This window comes from Hordeum vulgare, chromosome 3H (assembly GCF_904849725.1).
Source record: "Hordeum vulgare subsp. vulgare chromosome 3H, MorexV3_pseudomolecules_assembly, whole genome shotgun sequence".
Lineage (NCBI taxonomy): Eukaryota > Viridiplantae > Streptophyta > Magnoliopsida > Poales > Poaceae > Hordeum > Hordeum vulgare.
The window spans coordinates 431,604,611-431,625,135 of record NC_058520.1 but is presented as its reverse complement, the minus strand read 5'-3'; positions in this window follow the sequence as shown (position 1 = coordinate 431,625,135).

Here is a 20,525-nt window from a genome sequence, read left to right as displayed (position 1 = left end):
TGTGAAACAACTTGTGCCCGCAATACTTATCTCACTCGTGCAGTTGTTTTGCTGGGGAAACATATCACAGATCTCCAAGGTATAAATCAAAGATTGATGGCCCTCTTGGAATCAAAGGTTGCAACAACTCCCCCACCATCACCACCAAAGGAAGACAACTAAACATGGGTATGGGCAATCTCCTTGGCTTGTGCCAAGCTTGGGGGAGTTGCCCCGGTATCGTATCACCATCACATCTTTTGCCTTTACCTTTTTTTTAGTTTGTTCCTTTTCAGTTTTCTCTTTCTCTAGTAGAATAAAAGTCTTAGTGTTTTAGTCTTGAGTTTTGCTTTGTGTCACCCCGATGTATTCGAGCTCGTGAGCCATAATAAAGAGTGTCTTAGTTGAAGGGCTTTCCCTCTTGCCATGATCAAAACAGTGAGAAAAGAACAAAAGCATGAAAGATCATGTCATGATCTTATGGGAAGTGATGGCTACACATATAAAAAGAATGTTGATTGAAACTTGTTGAGGGTAGACAAACGTAGACCTTGGTCATTATTGCAATTAATAGGAAGTGATAAAGGAGGAGAGGTTCACATATAGATATATCATCTTTGACACTATCTATGGTTGTGAACACACGCTAAACTATTGCATGCCTAGAAGTAGATGTTGGACAAGGAAGGCAACATAATGAATTGTGTTTGCTTGGTTTCCGAACAATGTTATACGATTAGAGATTGCTTCCACCTCATATTAGCCAAAACTCCCGCACCAAGTAGAGATACTACTTGTGCATCCATAAACCTTCAACCTAGTTTTGCCATGAGAGTCCACCGTACCTACCTATGGATTGAATAAGATCCCTCAAGTAAGTTGTCATCGGTGCAAGCAATAAAAATTGCTCCCTAATATGTATGATCTATTAGTGTGTGGAAAATAAGCTTTGTATGAACCTGTGATGAGGAAGACAAAAAAGCGACAGACTGCATAATAAAGTTGTTTCTCACAAGAGGCAATATAAAGTGACATTCCTCTACGCTAAGAGGACACGCATCCAAACCTCAAAAGCGCATTACAACCTCTGCTTCCCTCTTTGAAGGGCCTATCTTGTACCTTTACTTTTTTCCCTTGAAAGAGTCATGGTGATCTTCACCAATTCCTTATTTCGCCTTTATCTTGGCTAACGTCATATGCTTGGGAAATATCTATACCCAAATGTCAACTTGGAGGTAAGCATTCATGAATTATTATTGTTGACATTACCCTTGAGGTAAGCAGTTGGGAGGCAAAACTATAAGCCCCTATCTTTCTCTGTGTCCAACTGAAACTTTGATCTCATAAGTACCACGTGAGTTGTAGCAATTGTAGAGAATGAAAAGATGATTGAGTATGTGGATTTGCTTTACAAGCTCTTATTTGACTCTTTCTGATGTTGTGATAAATTGCAATTGCTTCAATGACTACATGCTATCGGTTGTTACTTCTCGATAAGGTTCTTGATCCATACTTTACTTTATGAAGGAATTATCACTTTAGCATGAGAGATTATATGTTGATATTGTTGTTCTGATCATGATCATGATGCATGCATGTTCGTATCTTGTTTTGTCGACACCTCTCTCCCTAAACATGTGGACATATTTATTGAGCTAGGCTTTCGCTTGAGGACAAGCGAGGTCTAAGCTTGGGGGAGTTGATACGTCCATTTTGCATCATGTTTTCATGTTGTTATTTATCGCTTCTTGGGCTGTTATTTTGCAAGATTTACATGAAGAGGGAGAATGCCGGCAGTTGGAATTCTGGCCTGAAAAAGGAGCAAGTTTGAGATACCTATTCTGTGCAAATCCAAACATCGTAAAAATCAACGAGGATTTTTTTCGGGAATTATAAAAAATACTAGGCCGAAGAAGTGCCACAGGGGCGCCAGCAGGTGGCCACAAACCTGTTAGGCTCGGCCACCCCCCTGGCCGCGACTAGGGGGCTTGTGGGAACCCAACTGGCCCTCTAGCTCCCCTCTTTGGTTACAAGAAGGGCTTCGTCCGGAAAAAATAAGGAGGAGGCTTTTCGGAGGATTTGCCGCCGATACGAGGCGGAACTTGAGCAGAACAATTCTAGAGCTCCGGCAGGACGATCCTGCCGGGGAAACTTCCCTCCCGGAGGGGGAAATCATCGCCATCGTAATCACCAACACTCCTCTCATCGGAGGGGACTCGTCACCATCAACATCTTCATCAGCACCATCTCATCTCCAAACCCTAGTTCATCTCCTGTAACCAATATCCGTCTCGCGACTCCGATTGGTACTTGTAAGGTTGCTAGTAGTGTTAATTACTCTTTGTAGTTGATGCTAGTTGGATTACTTGGTGGAAGAGTCTATGTTCAGATCCTTGATGCTACTCATTACCTCTGTGGTCATGAATATGATTATGCTTTGTGAGTAGTTACTTTTGTTCCTGAGGACATGGGATAAATCATGCAAATAGTAGTCATGTGAATTTGGTATTCGTTCGGTAATTTGATGCATTGTATGTTGTTTTTCCTCTAGCGGTGTTACGTGAACGTTGACTACATAACACTTCACCATTATTTGGGCCTAGAGGAAGACATTGGGAAGTAGTAAGTACATGATGGGTTGCTAGAGTGACAGAAGCTTAATCCCTAGTTTATGCGTTGCTTCGTGAGGGGCTGATTTGGATCCACTGGTTTAATGCTATGGTTAGACTTTGTCTTAAGTCTTCTTTCATAGTTGCGGATGCTTGCGAGAGGGGTTAATCATAAGTGGGATGCTTGTCCAATTAAGGGTAGTACCCAAGCGCCGGTCCACCCACATATCAAACTATCAAAGTAACGAACGCGAATCATATGAACATGATGAAAACTAGCATGATAGAAATTCCCGTGTGTCCTCGGGAGAGTTTTTCCTCCTATAAGACTTTGTCCAGGCTTGTCCCTTGCTACAAAAGGTATTTGGCCACTTTGCTGCACCGTTGCTACTTTTGTTACTTGTTGCTTGCTACGAATCATCTCACCACACAATCACTTGTTACCGATAATTTCAGTGCTTGCAGATTTTACCTTGCTGAAAATCACTTGTCAAATCCTTCTGCTCCTTGTTGGGTTCGACACTCTTACTTATCGAAAGGACTACGATTGATCCCCTATACTTGTGGGTCATCAATTCACCACAACAATTGCAGTCTCAACATTTGGAGGAGGAGCATTTTCCTCAGTTTGAGGATTTTCTTCATTTTGAGGAACTTGCTTATTTGAGGAGGCAGTTTTAGTTTTTGAAGCTTCATTTTCTTCAGCTGATGCAGCTGATTCTTGTGCTGATTCTGCACGAATGCTCTTTTCATCAAAGCCGGTGAGAATCTCAGTGGCAACTGGAGTTTGAGGGATTTGAGTTGTCCTTGGTGATTTTGGATGAGTCTCTTCCCAGAACTCATCATGCAACACATGAGTATTGCATCCAATTTCTTCATCACCCTCCTTTTCTTCAGTAGTCATCGGAGGTGTATTGTTTTGAGTAATATCATCAATTTGTATTTCCTCATCCATCGGCGTGGATGCACGGGAGTGAGTGTCTTCCATTTCATCATCCTCTTCGGGAATGACATAGTCCTCACCGAGAGGAACAATCATGTACGATGGTGCTACATTGAGAGGAGTAGCATCCATCGGGGCTAATGAGTATCACTACTGGAATTCAGTTATTTGCCGTCAGCCTCTTCTTTGCCGTCTGCTAGCTGATGGTAAAGACCCTATTTGCCGTGAGTCACCTAAAAACGGACGACAAAGAGCAGACTGATGGCAAAGATACTCTTTTCCATCAGTCTTGTCTTTGCCGTCTCCTGGCGCACGGCAAAGAGAGGAGGGCAGACGGCAAAGAGCACGGGGCGGCCCACCACACACCCCCTCCCACCCCATAACGGCCGCTCTCTTTGCCGTCTGCCTTACACCTCTTTGCCTTCGGGCGGCAGACGACAAAGAGAGGGCCCCCCTAACGGCCGTCTCCCCCACCCCACGTCCCCTCTCTCCGACAGATCCAGCCGTCGCCCTCGCCCCCCTCTCTGTCTCTCTCACCCCCTCTCTCTACGAGCGCCGCCTCCCTCATCGTCCCCCCTCCGCCTGCGCCCTCGCCCTCGCCCTCCTCGGGGTCCTCCCTCCGCCCGCGCCCTCACCCTTGCCCTCCTCACCGTCCTCCCTCCGCTCGCGCCCTCGCCCTCCTCGCCGTCCTACCTCCGCCCGCGCCCTCGCCCTCGGCCTCCCTCGTCGTCCACCCTCAGCCCGCGCCCTCGCCCTCCTCGTCATCCTCCCTTGTCGCCTCCCTCACCCTCACCCTCGCCCTCCCATTGCCGATCAGACCCCCTCCTCGCCTCCTCAACTGCGACAGTGGTGACCGCCTCTTCCTTGGTTCAGGTCAGTCCTCTCTCTCTCTCTTTCTCAGATTTGCTACAATCTTTAATAGTAGGATATCTATGATAGGGTTTTGACTTGTTAATGACTATCAAATTACATAGTTAGTTTATTAGGTAGAAATAGTAGATACAAAAGAAAAAAAATAGATAGAAAAAACTTAGAAGAAAATAAGAGAATAATAAACTAGAAGAAAGAAGAAGAAGAAGAAAGAGGAGAGGAGGAGAAAGAGAAAAGAAAGAAGAAGAAGAAGAGGAGGAGGAGGAGGAGGAGAAAAAAGAATAGTAATAATAATAATAGGAAGATGATCAAGAAGAAGAAGAAGAAGAAGAAAAAGAGGAGATAGGAGAAGAAGAAAGAAGAGGATCCCGACCCACGACCCCCGGCGCCCGACGCCACCAACCCCCGACCCTCGACCCCCGACGCCACTGACACCCGACTCCCGACCCCCGACTCCCGACAACACTGACCCCCGACCCCCGACCCCCGACCCCCGACTCCCGACCCCCGACGCCCGATGCCCGACGCCACTAACACCCGACTCCCAACCCTTGACCCCCCACCCTCGACGCCATTAACCCCCGACGCCCGACGCACCGCTTTTGACCCTCGACTCCCGGCGCCACTGACCCTCGACCCCCGATGACCGACGCCACTGACCCTCGACCCCGACGCCACTGACCCTCGACACCCGACCCCCGACGCCACTCACCCTCGACCCCCGAACCCCGAATCCCTACCCCGACCCCGACGCCACTGACCGCCAACCCTCGACCCCCGACACCTCTTTGGCCTCTTGTTGACCGAAAATACCCCAACCCCCGACGCTAGTGACCCTCGACCCCCAACGACACTGACCCCCGACCACCGACGCAACTAACCCCCGACACCCGACGTCACCGACAACCGACACCACCGACCCTCGATGCCACTAAGCCCCGACCCCCAACACCTCTTCTGCCTACTGTTGAACGAGAAGGTGCTTTTCGGCCTTCTAGAGGTTGGCGGGGTCATAGTTTTGTAAATTATGAGTTAGGTCACATATTTTTCGATTATGTTAAAAACATCATATTTGTGTTGATCGTGTGAATTTCAATGTGCAGTTGTTCGACGACCTCCACGTGTGTTGGACGAGCTCCGCCCCTGCGTTTGTTGGTGAGCACAAATGACTTTTCCTCCTACCCCCTTAATTTGCTCTGTTCCGGGCTTCGTGTCGATGAAACTTGCTAGCTATTGGTTTCTTCAATCATGAGTATGCGTGACCAGTATGCGTCTCCCGTTCGAAAGGGCGACATCTATAAATATGCATTTCTTTGCATATTTATAACCGCCATCCTTTCGAATTGTCCAACGTTATCCATGGACAGCCCGAGTATGTGTAGATTGGGTTCGTTTTCCCGTATGCTGTGCTCCGGATCCGATGCGGAATTTCGTCAGTGCCTCCCTGTTGTTCTCTGGGTACACATCCTCTCTGCTTATTTCTTGTGCCCCCATAGGTAGCTAGGCAACATGAGTGATCGTGCTTGGATGTACATTGGTCACCCTAGTCAGAAAGACATGACCCATGAATGGTTAACAAAAACTAGGGGGTTTGTGAGAGCCGCATTTGCAAATGGCCAGCAAAAAACATGGTGCCCCTGTCCCAACTGCGACAACTGGAAAAAGCAGATAGAGCTTCAAATGGGTAAACACCTGCAGAAGTGGGGTTTTACGCCCAATTATACGATGTGTACTTTTCATGGTGAATCTGACCTACGTGCCAGAGCTGAGGTCATTCGTCGTCGCACCGACGAGCATGGTACCGGGAGTCAAGACATGGTGCAAGACTTTGATGATGCTCGCGATTCGGACGATGAGATGGAGGAATCTGCAAAGGCCTTCTATGAAATGTTGGAGTCTTCAAAACGTCCTGTCCACGAGTAGACTGAGCTTTGTCAGCTGGATGTCATCGCGCAAGTAATGGCTCTGAAGGCTCAATTCAACCTAGGCAGAGAATGCTACGACGCGATGATGACGGTATTTGGACGCTTTCTACCCAAAGGCCATGTACTGCGTGCAAACATGTACCAGTCAGAGAAAATCCTCCGTGTACTTAAGATGCCCTATGAGAAGATACATGCCTGTGAGAATGGATGTGCCTTATTTAGGCTTGAGTATGCGGCCTTGAACTATTGCCCCATTTGCAATTCTTCCAGGTATATTGTGGTAGACAACGGTATGGGTGAGAAGAATCAGACCATTGCTGCCTCGCCTCGCCTCTTCGGAGAGTATTGCACTCTACTCTGCATGGAGTGGCCGCTTCTTCGACTCTCACGACCCTCGTGAGAGGAGGTCGACCCCCTGCGAAGCCGAGAGGTACTAAAGGTATTACTCATGTTGGTATTTATGTTGTAGGAATGTTGGTATTTATAGACATTTTATTACTCATGTTGGTATTTATGTTGTACTAAAGGTACACATGGCCACGGGAGAGGTTGGGCAGTGGCTGCCATGCCTTCCTCGCCGCCACCCCAAGCTGATTCACCTGAGCACAAGACTTCTAGAGTGGATTCGTCTGAGGTGGAGGCTACACGGTCTCCGGTTCACGAGCCTCAGGTCGACGAGCCTTCGACCCACGAGACTCGTGTCCCAGAGGCTTCATTCTAGGAAACTCCAGAGCAAAGCAGAGATGAGGGTATGTCCCCAGAGACCCGGTAGGATACCTGGGCTAAGCCAAGTGGCCATGCTGATAGCGACGAGGAGCTTGGTGAGGGGGCTACCGTCTACCAGCGTGGTAGTTCAGGGCTCCCGCTCGTGCCGGCGACCCGCAAGCAGAGGTGGTCGATTAAACCAAATGGGGACAAGTAAGTTAATTTACTCTTATTTAACCTTTTGCCTTCACGTTTTCTCAAATATCTAATTCTTTGGCTTTAATTTGTCATACTGCAGGGGTTGGATTGTTGCCAAGGGTGTCCGCAAGCCCAACAGCGTCCATGGTGTGCTTTGCCTTCAAAACTTCCCGAGGTTTGTTACGTTTCCCGGTCGGGAGCGAGAGGTAGGAATGACCTGGGAACACTACTTGGGTGCCCCGGCCCCGCCACAGGTGGAGATCGACGGTGTTTTGTGCCACACGAGGGCCGACATGGTGATCCGACAGTTCTGGGTAATTTCTCCTTTACACAATTATAAATCAATCATAGCTAGTTATTGTACTAATCGGTGTTGTCTCGTTTGCAGACCTACTACAGGTGTGAGGAGAGATATGAGGAGGACGCGGCAAAGGTTATCAAAACCGAATGTCGCCGCCTACTTCAAAACCGAGGAGGACGAGAAGGAGCATTACATGAAGGTAATTACATATTATTAAGGCTTTGTAGTTAGTTTCCTTTATTTGGTTCTTAAGCGCTCAAATTTCTATTTATTAACTTAGGTGCCCCCAAGATGGTGTGTGGATAAGATGGATTGTTGGGAGGCCTTGGTGGATCAATGGTGCTCCGAAACGTGGGAGGCCAGCCACAACAACGCCAAGGAGAGGCGTGGCAAAATGGTTGGTGTGCCACACCATCAAGGGAGCGTCAACTTAATCCACTTTGGCGAGAACTGGGTATGTGGTTTCCTTCATGCCTCATGCAATTCATTCTTAATGCTATCTTGATCCCTTTACTAATACAATTTTCCTCTCTCTCTTTTAGGCAAGACGGAGGTGCCACATATGTACGACCTGTATGCGATGGCCCATACTGCCTAGTACAACAACGTCAAGGCATTCTCTGAGTCTGACCTCGAGCATCCAGAAAACTTCACCAACATCTCCTCCCACCACAAGCTCGTGAAGTGCAGAGATCACGGGAAGGTGAGGAAAGGGGAGGACTTTAACCCGAGCGAGGGGCCTATTGATCCAGAGCTGGTGATGATAGCTGGCAACGGGAGGCCGCATGGCTCGATCGCCATTGGAGACAGCCTTATACATTGTCCTAGCACTCTCCGGCAGATAAAGGCATGCCAAACGAGCTCCTGTCCTGATATAACACCTCGTCCACGGCCAGTCGAGCTCGCCATCAAGGTTAGTTTAATGGACTCAACTATCTTTTTGCATTATGTTGTGTGTTGGAGCCAATATGATTACAATGCTAACAATGAGTTGTGTTGGAGGCTGCTATTCTAAAAGAGAGAGAGGCAATGCAGGCGGTTTTGGCGGAGAAGGATAAGGAGATGAAGGAGCTGGAGGAGAGGACGACTGCATTGGTGGAGGCGGAGAGGGCACGGAATGATGCGTCTAACAGGGCCATATACGAGCTCTTCGTGGTAAGTTTCTTCTACATATTATTTCAAATCTTGCATTTTAATGTCAATTTCATTAATAACTAAAAAGTTTGACTTGTCGAAACCAAATGTACAGTCTATGTGCGAGAAGACCGGTCAAGTCCATCTGGCGATGCCAGTCATTGACATGGCGGGGACGGTGAGTTTCATTTCAATGCAGTGATCTTAAGAGTGTCCTCATGCTAACGACACATTGCAAACGATGTTTGGTGCAGAATATCTACCGAAACGCATCGCACGACCCTTGTCCAGGAACCTTGGTTAGCTCATTAAAATGACATAATTAGCTTAGTTAGGAAAAAAACATCATAAGAACCTTGGTTAGCTCATTAAAATGACTAATTTAGCTCCAAAATGACATAATAAGCTCATAATGGCCTATTTAATAAAAAAATGACCTATACTTACCTAATTATCCAGCAAAATGACATAATTAGCTCCAAAAAGGCATAATTAGCTAATTTAGCTCGAAGAAGAGGACAAGAGGAGAAGAAAGAGGAAAAATGAAAAGAAGGAAGAAGAAGAAGAAGAGAAGAAGAAGGAGAAGGAGATAGCCCTCCTTCTTCTTCTCCCCTCCTTCTCCTTCTTCTTTTCTTCTTCTTCTCCTCTTCCTTCTCCTTGTCCTTCTCCTCCTCCTCCTCCTCCTTCTTATTTTTCTTCTCCTTCTTCTTCTCTTCTTGCTTCTTCTCTTTCTTCTTCTACGTAGATTATTTTCCCCAACATAGACATATTTAGCTAATTGTCCTCCAAAATGACATAATTAGCTTAGTTAGGTAAAAACATCATAAGAACCTTGGTTAGCTCATTAAAATGACTAATTTAGCTCCAAAATGACATAATAAGCTCATAATGGCCTACTTAATAAAAACTGACCTATACTTACCTAATTATCCTCCAAAATAACATAATTAGCTCCAAAAAGGCATAATTAGCTAATTTAGCTCGAAGAAGAGGACAAGAGGAGAAGAAAGAGGAAAATGAAAAGAAGGAAGAAGAAGTAGAAAAGAAGAAGAGAAGAAGAAGGAGAAGGATAAGAAGGAGAAGGAGCTAGCCCTCCTTTTTCTTCTCTCCTCCTTCTTTTCCTTCTTCGCTTCATCTTCTTCTCCTCTTCCTTCTCCTTCTCCTTCTCCTCCTCCTCCTCCTTCTTCTTCTTTTTCTTCTCCTTCTTCTTCTCTTCTTGCTTCTTCTCTTTCTTCTTCTACGTAGCTTATTTTCCCCAACATAGACATACTTAGCTAATTGTCCTCCAAAATGACGTAATTAGCTCAGTTAGGTAAAAACACCATAAGAACCTTGGTTAGCTCATTAAAATGAATAATTTAGCTTCCAAATGACATAATAAGCTCATAATGGCCTATTTAATAAAAAATGACATATACTTACCTAATTATCCTCCAAAATGACATAATTAGCTCCAAAAAGGCATAATTAGCTAATTTAGCTCGAAGAAGAGGACAAGAGGAGAAGAAAGAGGAAAAATGAAAAGAAGGAAGAAGAATAAGAAGAAGAAGAGAAGAAGAAGGAGAAGGAGCTATCCCACCTTCTTCTTCTCTCCTCCTTCTTTTCCTTCTTCTTCTTATTTTCTTGTTCTTCTCCTCTTCCTTCTCCTTCTCCTCCTCCTTCTTCTTCTTCTTTTACTTCTCCTTCTTCTCTTCTTGCTTCTTCTCTTTCTCTTCTTCTACATATCTTAGACTCTTCCAACAAAGACTAAATTGGCTAATTATCCTACAAAATGACATACTTAGCTTAGTTAGGTGAAAACATCATAACAACCTTGGTTAGCTCATTAAAATGACTAATTTAGCTCCAAAATGAGATAATAAGCTCAAAATGGCATAAGAACCTTGGTTAGCTCATGAATATTATATACTTAGCTTGGCTTCCACCTAAATGACATAATTAGCCAATTTAGCTCCAAAATGCCTTAATCATCATAATTGGCTCCAAAATGACATATTTTCCCCCAAGTTAGCTCTAGAATGGCCTATACTTAGCTTGGCTTCCACCTAAATGACATAATTAGCTTAGTTAGCTCCAAAATGGCCTATTTAATACAAAATGACCTATACTTAGCTAATTGTGCTCCAAAATGACATAATTAGCTCCAAAAAGGCATAATTAGCTAATTTAGCCCGAAGAAGAGGTCAAGAGGAGAAGAAAGAGGAAAAATGAAAAGAAGGAAGAAGAAGCAGAGAATAAGAAGAGAAGAAGAAGGAGAAGGAGAAGGAGGAAGAAGAAGGAGAAGAAGGAGAAGGAGGAGAGAAGCTCCTTCTCCTTCTTCTCCTTCTTCTTGTCCTTCTTCTTTTATTCTTCTTCTCCTCTTCCTTCTCCTTCTCCTCCTGCTCCTTCTTCTTCTTCTTCTTTTTCTTCTCCTTCTTCTCTTCTTGCTTCTTCTCTTTCTTCTTCTACGTAGCTTATTTTCCTTAACAAAGGCATGCTTAGCTAATTATCCTCCAAAATGACATAATTAGCTTAGTTAGGTAAAAACGTCATAAGAACCTTGGTTAGCTCATTAAAATGACTAATTTAGCTCCAAAATGACATAATAAGGTCAAAATGGATTAATAATCATAGTTGGCTACAAAATGACATATTTTATCCAAGTTAGCTCTAGAATGACCTATACTTAGCTAAGTTCTCTCCTAAATGACATAATAATGCTATGTAGCTCCAAGATAACCTATTCCACATAACTTAGCTATTAAATGGCCTATACTTAGCTAAGTTCTCTCCGAAATAACCTATACTTCTCTTCTTCATCTAGTATTCTTCTTCTAACTTTCTTATTTGTCATTTTGCAGATTACATTCACTTCACGGGAAGCTTGGATTATATTGATGGAATGCTTGAATATGGTTTCTAGTACCATGGCTTCACGGAAGCTTGTATTGAAACTATTGTAGTATATGGATATATATGAAACTTTGTATGCATGGATGAAACTGGTGTAATATATGGTTTGGTACGGATGCAACTTGCATAATATGCATGTACTATGGATGAAAGTTATTTTAATATGGTTATGAGTACGGAAACAAATTCATTTCTATCAAATATATATATATATATATGTATATATTTATATCTCCTGATTATTGTGAAAATTGTTGGATACAATAGAAAATAAAATAAACAGGGGTTGTTTTTAGCCTTTGCCGTCCGCCCACCAACGACAAAGGCCACAGGGCAGACGACAAATGGGGGAGGGGCTGGGTGCAAAGGTGGAGGGAGAGAGGGGTTGGGTCCCCCTTTGCCGTCGGCCTCAAACATGGCTGACGGCAAAGAGAGGATGGCAGACAGCAAAGGGGGGAGGGCTGACAGCAAAGGTGGGAGGGGGAGAGGGGCTGGGTGCCCCCCTTTTCCGTCGGCCTCAAACATGGCTGACGGCAAAGAGAGGATGGCAGACAGCAAAGGGGGGAGGGCTGACAGCAAAGGTGGGAGGGGGAGAGGGGCTGGGTGCCCCCCTTTTCCGTTGGCCTCAAACATGGCTGACGGCAAAGAGGGTAGGGCAGACGGCAAAGAGGAGAAGCCTGCCGTTAGTACTTGACGGGAGCGTTTGTGGATCTGCTGTCCCATTTTATTTGCCGTTTGCCCCCTCATGGCAAAGATTCTTTGCTGTCCGCCTTACAAAAGCAGACGGCAAATAACCTCTTCACCGGACATATTTTTGCCGTCTAGTTTGCCGTCAGCTGACGGACGACAAAGACTTTGCCGTCGAGTGTTCCCCCCTTTGCCGTCAACCATGGCAGACGGCAAATTCTCAGATTTCTGTAGTGTATTCTAAAGGCATAATCTTCAGACATTTGGTTTCTAAGGATTTTGAAACCATTGAAGCTTTTCTCTTTTTAGCTTCTTTTTCAGCCGCTTAGGTTTTCTTCATGTCTGATGCAGACGGAGTCACTGTCTTCACTTTTGAGGATTTTGGTGAAGGATTAATTTCATCGGGCATTGTTTTATCAGAGTCGGGCCTGGCAAATTCATCAGCTGGAATATTCTGAGGAATATGTTCAGCAGCTGGTTCTTCATCTTCATCTTCCTCAGGCAATTCAACAGTGTAGCTTGGCTGAGGGTTTTGTCTGCCGCTGTGATGCGGCCGTTCTGGTATTGTATTCATCAACTGCAGCAGTAGCAGCATTGACGAATTTCGCTTTGACCCCTTTACAATCAGCGTGAAAACTTGTATACTTGTTCGTGATGGTTTTGAGTTCAGCTTGAGTTGAAACGAGTACTTCAGCCGACAAGTTGAGGAGATTCTGCTACAGGAATTTCTCCTTTTTGACTTTAGCAGCCCTCGCTTGCTTGGCTTTCTGTTCTTTCCATTTAGCTTCATTGTTGAAAGTAGCAACCATATGGCTTACACCAGGGGGAAGCTTTAAATCATCAATTGGTGTGTTTGGATCTTCATACTAGAGGATTATGAAGTCCAGCAACACCTTCGGGTTCATTGCAAGAGGAATGGAGCTGCCCGAAGCTTGGGCAACACATTCTTGTTTATTTCTGATAATGGCTTGGAGTGTTTCTTTATCAAATTCTTCACTTCCTTCTGATGCAGAAGGAATGTTGACGATTTTGCTAGGACTGGGTCTGGTACCTCTACCAGCAGTCATCTTAGTCTTCAAAAGACCTGGTGAAGATTTTGAGGTGGAGCCAGTAGCAAATGGGACACAGAAACTAGGTTGTTCAGATTGAATCTTACTCAGCTGCTTTTGCGGAGGGGGTGAAGACTGTTTTGCAGTTGAGGATTTTGAAGTCGTTGCAACTTTGTGAGGAAATTGCTCTTTTGTCGCAGCAGTTGAAGCTTCTGGTTTCTTCACCAGAGTCTTATTCTGAGGAATTGCAGTAGCAGAGGCATGAGCAACTGAAGAAGTGGCAGAAGTGGCAGCAGCAGCAGAGTCCTCGTTGAATTAAATCACAACAACTTTTGCCTTTTTCTGCAACTTAGACAAGTATTTGTCTTTCTCATCGGGATAGTCCTCAATAGTGGCTACACTTGTGAAAGTGCGTTATATCGACTAGAGGGGGGTGAATAGGCTATTTTTAAAATTTCATCGCTCAGGAAATACCTTGTGAGGAAATAGCGTAGGATCATAAGTGCAACGACCACTACTGCAGATTACTTGGTGAAGATTATGAGAATCGGTTTGCACAATACGCAGGTACAAAGAACGCAGGTGAAGATTAACTATAGTGAAGAATTTGAGGTTGAGAAAATCCAGAGAAAGTCTTCACACAAATTCTTCAAACAACACAGATGAAAGTCTTCAACATACAATTTTGAGGAAATGAAAGAGTTGAAGAAATAGAACCCGTATCACGATGAAGACAGTTGTGATAGTTGTACGTCTGGTTTGGAGCGGTTTGTATTGAAACCAAAGGACACACAGTCCCTACCGTATTCTCCTTAAGCTAACGACACAGTCCTCGCCTAACACTCGTGGTAAGTCTTCAGGGCAGACTTCGAAACCCTCACAAACTAGGTCACCCAACGATCAACAATTGACTGTTGGATGCTCTAGACCATGACGCCTAACCATCTGGAGGATGCATAGTCCTCAAAGGTAAAAGGCATCAGTTGCACATAGGAACAAATTCTTCAGTGATGCTCAATCACTTGGTTTTGGTTTAGGGTTTGGTGTTTAGGGTATTTCCTCACTTGATGGTTTTCTCTCGAAGACTCTGAGGAATTTGGGTTGCTCTAAATGACAAGTGTCAATTTCTCTCGGAGCAGCTAACCAGCTAGTGGTTGTGGGGGCGGCTATTTATAGCCTGGGAGCATCCCGGCATGATTTGACATGAATGCCCCTAAATATTGTGACCGTTGGGTGGATAAGATCAGTGAGGTGGCGCGTCTCGCGGCAACGGTTGGAACTTTCAACTATGATAGTTCTCATGTCTCTCATATTCCTCACTTTGAGGCTTTGATAGGTCTAGGCTTGGGTTGAGCATGAGGAAATTCATTCCGTAGTATTACTTCGACCCCCTTTAAAAGTACGGTGTTCCTATGACTCAAGAGTAAAGAAAATGAAACAGAAAGAGTAAATCTTCACGCTTCAAAGTCTTCAGACTATTTTTTCTTTAGGACTCGCCAAATTCCTCATCTTCAATATCTTCATGAGGAATATCAAATTCGTCGCAATTTCTTCACGATCGAAGTCTTCAAGGTAAGACCAAAGTATTCAACCAAAGACATACATTTTTAGCGGTCGATATTCATCGTATAACTCAAACTCCTCAGCGACTTATAGAGCATGTGTACACTTACAAACACATTAGTCTCTTAAACTATAAGTCTTCAAACCACCAAAATCACTAAGGGCACTAGATGCACTTACAATCTCCCCCTTTTTGGTGGTTGATGACAGTTAGGTTAAGTTTTCAACGGGGATAAAAATATGAAATGTAAGTACTGAGTTTGAGGAATTTGAAATCAAGATACTGAGAGACTCCCTTGAAGATGTGCGTATTTTGTGCATGTTTTGAGGAATTTGCTTTGCACAACAGATGCACATTGATGACTCATATCATGGAGATCTCCCCGTGTATCTTGTAAATCATGCATACATTTAACATATAATATGACGAATTTGAAAATGCATGATGAAAAATGGTGTCTGGCGAATTTCAGCATGCCTGCATTAATAGTCTTTGAGGAATAAGCATGCGAAGAAAAACGTTCAAAAGAGTGAGAGCACCATCGGGCTTAAGTTACAACTCATTATATCAAAACACTTCACAAGAACCAAGATTTTGTAACTTTATAAAGTTTATAAGCCCCAAAATAGATCCCGCTTGAAGACTAACTCTTAGATTTCTCCCCCGTTGTCATCAAGTGACGAAAAGGGACAAAACTGAGGACTAACGCCCTTTGAAGAAATTCATTTCTTGGTTGATGTAGAGGCATTAGGATTCTTGGAGATAGGCTTCTTCCTTGGACCAGTTGCAGTGTCTTCTGGTTCTTCATCTCATTCATCAGTGCGAAATGAAGAAAATGAACTGTCCTCCAAGTCAGGAACTGGAATTGGCTTGAATTTCTTCTTTGGAGGCCACGACCAGTCAAAGTCTTGAGTAAACTCCAATTCCTCAAGTTCCTCTTGAGTCTTCAAAAGAGCCAAGGTGGCCCAAGTGCGATCAAACACCTCATGAAGATAATAATGATTTTTCTTCAGTCCATTTTGAGTTTCATAGAGGGTTTTCACAATGGCACCAAACTGGCATTTTACCCACTTGTGATTGCGATCGAATTTCTGATGAAGACTGAGGATTACCTATGTATTATTCATCACTCTGGGGGCAGTTGGGCTTGGAGGATCTTGAGTAGTAGTGTCATCATATGAAGAATAAGAATCTGCCTTGCAAAATTGGCCGTCAAGGGGCCGATTTCCTTCATCAATTACAGACTTGCCTTTGCCTTCGACAGGTTCAAATGATTTCTTGATGACTTTGATAGGAGGCAGATATCCGAGGTGATTCTGAAAATTAGTTTGATAGTTGATGCCTGATCTGTTTTTGATGAATCTCATAATCCAAGGAGCATAGATCTTTAATTCAAATGGCGACGGGGCATTGTCACCCAAAGTCCTCAAGAAGAAATCATGAAGATTCCTAGGTATGCCATGGATGACATTGAACAAGATATTCTTCATGATGCCTACGACATCTTCTTCATCATCATGCCCTTTGATAGGAGCAATGGCATAAGACAGGACTTTGTACACTGTTCTGGGTTCATACTTCAAGTCCTGTACGAGAAATAGAGTTCTTGGGGGTTGGTCCTTGGCCAAAGGCTTCATGAGGACTACCATCATCTTGTTGGGAAGCTCTCGTTCATCGAACATCAGAACTGCATCCTCCGAGGGAATTGAAATTGGAAGAGCTCGAAGCAATTCAGTGGAAGGAGCTTTGTAGTGCGTGTGCTGAGTCATCCAATCCAAAACACAAGTGCTGACATCCTTTGGGTCGCTAGAGATGTGCAGTGTGGTGTAGAATTGAAGAATGATGTCAGTGTTCCAATCTCCGATGTTAGTACAGAAAGGCAGCAATCTAGCTTCGTGGAGAACGTTGAGGACTGGAGCAAAGCAAGGTATTTCCTCCATATCACAGTGAGGAATATGGGTATGCTGAAATATCTTGTTTCTCCCACACAACACAGAAGTATAGTAGTTAAGCTGATTTGTCGTACAGAACTTCCTGTATCTGATGCGAAGCTTGTCATATGGATTTTCGCCTGTGAAGTACATGTGTTCTTCATATAATGCCTCTTTCTGAAACTTTGGCCTTTTGGAGAAGGTTGATTCTGCTGCGGTTGAAGATTGTGCTGCTGTTCTTGAGGGGTAGCCACTACCATTGTTGTTTCTGTGTTTACCACAACAATAGAGGTTTCAGTGTTGGGCGCAGTAGCATTTTCTTCAGTTTGAGCATTTTCCTCGGTTTGTGGATTCTCTTCAGCTTGAGAAATTTTCTTGTTGGAGGAGGCAGTTGTAGTATTCGTCGCCGCATTGTCTTCAGCTGATGCAGCTGATTCTTGAACAGATTCCTCATGAATGCTTCTTCCGTCAGAATGGTGAGAATCTCAGTTGCAGCAGGAGTTGGAGGGATTTGAGTCGACCTTGGTGAGCGAGGATGAGTTGCTTCCCAGAAATCATCATGAATTACTGGAGTGCTGCACCCAATGTCATCATCACCCACTTGTTCTTCAGTGGTCTTTGGAGGAGTGGTGGACTGAGGAATATCATCTATTTGTATTTCCTCATCCATTAGTTCATTATCTTCAGCATCATCCATTTCTTCATCTTCTTCAGGAATGACATAGTCAACTACGAAGGGAACGATCATGTATGATGGTGATACATTCGGAGGGGTAGCATCCACTGGGGCTGAGTAAGACTCTGACTGAGTAACCTTCAAACGATTGGCCTCTGAGGTTTTTGAGGTCATTGAAGCTTTTCTCTTTTTGGCTTCTTTCTCAGCCGCTTTGGTCTTTTTCACGTCTGATGCAGACGGAGTCACTTTCTTCACCTTTGAGGGTTGAGGTGAAGGAACAATTTCATCACACACTGGTTCAGTGTGAGGCCTCGCAGTTTTTTCAGTTGGAGCAGTTTCTTCAGCTGGAATGTTTTAAGGAATTTCCACAGCAGTTGGTTCATCAATTTCATCTTCCTTAGATAGCTGAACGGTATAGCTTGACTTAGTTGGTGTTTGCTGCTTTGGGGGGGGGGGGCAGTTCTCTTGTTGTATTCATCAACAGCAGCCGTTGCAGCATTGATGAATTTCACATTGACGCCTTGACGATAAAAGTGAAGACTTGTATACTTGTCTGTCAGGGTTTTGAGTTCAGCCTGAGTTGATACAAGTGCTTCGGGTGTGAGGTTGAGGAGATTCTGCTTGAGGAATTTCTCCTTTTTAACTTTGGCAGCCCTTGCTTGCTTGGCTTGCTGCTCTTTCCACTTTGCTTCATTGATAAACGTAGGCACCATATGGCTGACACCAGGGGGAAGCTTTAAGTCATCAACCGGTGTCTTTGGATCTTCATACCAGAGGTCGACGAAATCCAGCAAAACCTCCGAGCCCATAGCCAGAGGAATGGAGCTGTCGGAGGCTTGTGCAACCCATTCATGTTTGCTTCTGATTATTGCATGGAGTGTTTCCTCATCAAATTCTTCACTTCCTTCTGATGCAGAAGGAACGTTGATGACTTTGTTAGGACTTTGCCTGATGCCTCTACCAGCAGTCATTTTAGTATTCAATAGAGTGGGTGAAGACTTTGCAGCAGAGCTAGTGGAAGATGGTACCGAGGAACTTGATTGAGCGGGTTGATGCTTACTGAGCTGCTTCTGTTGTGGGGGTGAAAACTGTGGTGTTGTTGAAGATTTTTCTACCGTTGCAACCTTCTGAGGCAATTGATCTTTTGGCACTTTAGTTGAGGCTTTGGGTTTCTTGAGCAAAGCCTTCTTCTGCGGAATTGTTGTAGCACAGGCCTCAGCAGCTGATGAAGTGGCAGAAGTGGCTGCAGCAACACACTCCTCATTTAATTTCTTCACATCTGCTTCTGCCTTCTTTTGTAACTTAGACAAATATTTATTATTATCATCTGGATAATCCTCAATTGTTTCTACACTTGAGGGATGAGAGACTTGTTGATCACCCTGTGGAGGCCTTTTGCAAGGTGGCTTGAGGGTGAATTTCTTCGCATATTTTGGAGTCACATATTTGTACTCCTTCCACTCCTTAGCCCACCTGCGCTCAATCTTTTGAAGACTTATGTTGCGATTTGCCGTGGTCTCTTTACCATGTATTTCCTCACCAGGAGTACAATAATCAACATATACGTCTTCAGGTATTTCAACTGATGTATTTTGTTCCAGCTTCTTTCCTCCTTCCTGCTTCTGATCATCCTCCATTTTCTTCAACTAAGGCTTTTGCAAAGGAATCCGAACTCCTGATGATTCTGAAGACACGAGTAAAGTTTCTTCGAGAAATGCTGCAAATGAGTTAAGTTGATGAGGACCTAGAGATTCATCAACTGACATTTTTTTGTACCTGTCAGCAAAGTATATGTGCGAAGAATTTGGAGAGCTCATATGTGTTCTCAGATTTGAAGAAATTAAAAAAAAGTTGAGAAATTTGACTAAGCATTCTGATCTTGGGTTCCAGAGTTGTGCAGATTAGAGAATTTACACAATGGAGGAATCTCATGAAGAACTTTAGTGGCTTAGTGAAATTCATCAAGTGTTTGAGAAATGAGTGTGCATTGCTGACAGACTCTCTGAGGAAAAACAGATTTTGCGAGTCTAAAGTGAATTAAAAGATCAACAGAGGTAGTAAAATAGGATTTTATTTACGCTGAGCGAAGAACACGAAGAACTGGAGCAGTAAAATCATATATATGCAAATGAAAGTCATCAAACGTTTTGAAGAATTTGAAGATTTTGAAATTTGAGGATTTTGTGACAAAGTGTGAGATTGATGAATTTCAACTTTGAAGAAAAACCAGCTTGAAGAATTTCAAAGTTGGGTGGTGGCGTGACCCACCGTATAAGAATGATGATTTTCGGCGCCGTGTACAATTGTCGTGGGGCCGTGAGAACCAAATTCTTCATTAATTTCTGCACACTAAGAGTGATATTGTTCATTGATTGAATATAATCGATTCTTCGTGTGTTGCACATCTAAGTCATTAATTTTGCAGAAGTGTTAGGATGTGTGCATGTTTTCACAAAACATTTGAAGACTCTAGGATATTTAGCTCACACAGCAACTTGCAAAACCTTCTCTCATCCAAGGGCTTTGTGAAGTTATTAGCTAGTTGATCATCATTCTTCACATGGTCAATGAAGATATTGCCCTTGAGGACATGGTCACGAAGAAAATGATGACGAATCTGGATGTCTGATATGTCTCCAACGTATCTATAATTTCTGATGGTTTCATGCTATTATCTTGTCAAACTTTGGATGTTTTCTATGCTTTTTATTTATTATCTAGGACTAACTTATTAACTCAGTGCCAAGTGCCAGTTCCAGTTTTTTCCAAGTTTTTGACCCCTTTGAGAGGAGATTTTGAAACGGAGTCCAAACGGAAGAAAATCCCCAAAAAGATTTTTTCTGGAACGGAAGAAGATCGGAGAGCTTGGGGGCAAACCAGAAGAACCCGAGGGGCCCCACAAGCCCCCACCCCGCGGCCAGGGGGGCGTGCCATGCAGGCCTGTGGCCCCCCTAGAGGTCCCTGAAACGTCTCCATCGTATCTACTTTTCCAAACTCTTTTGCCCTTGTTTTGGACTCTAACTTGCATGATTTGAATGGAACTAACCCGGACTGACGCTGTT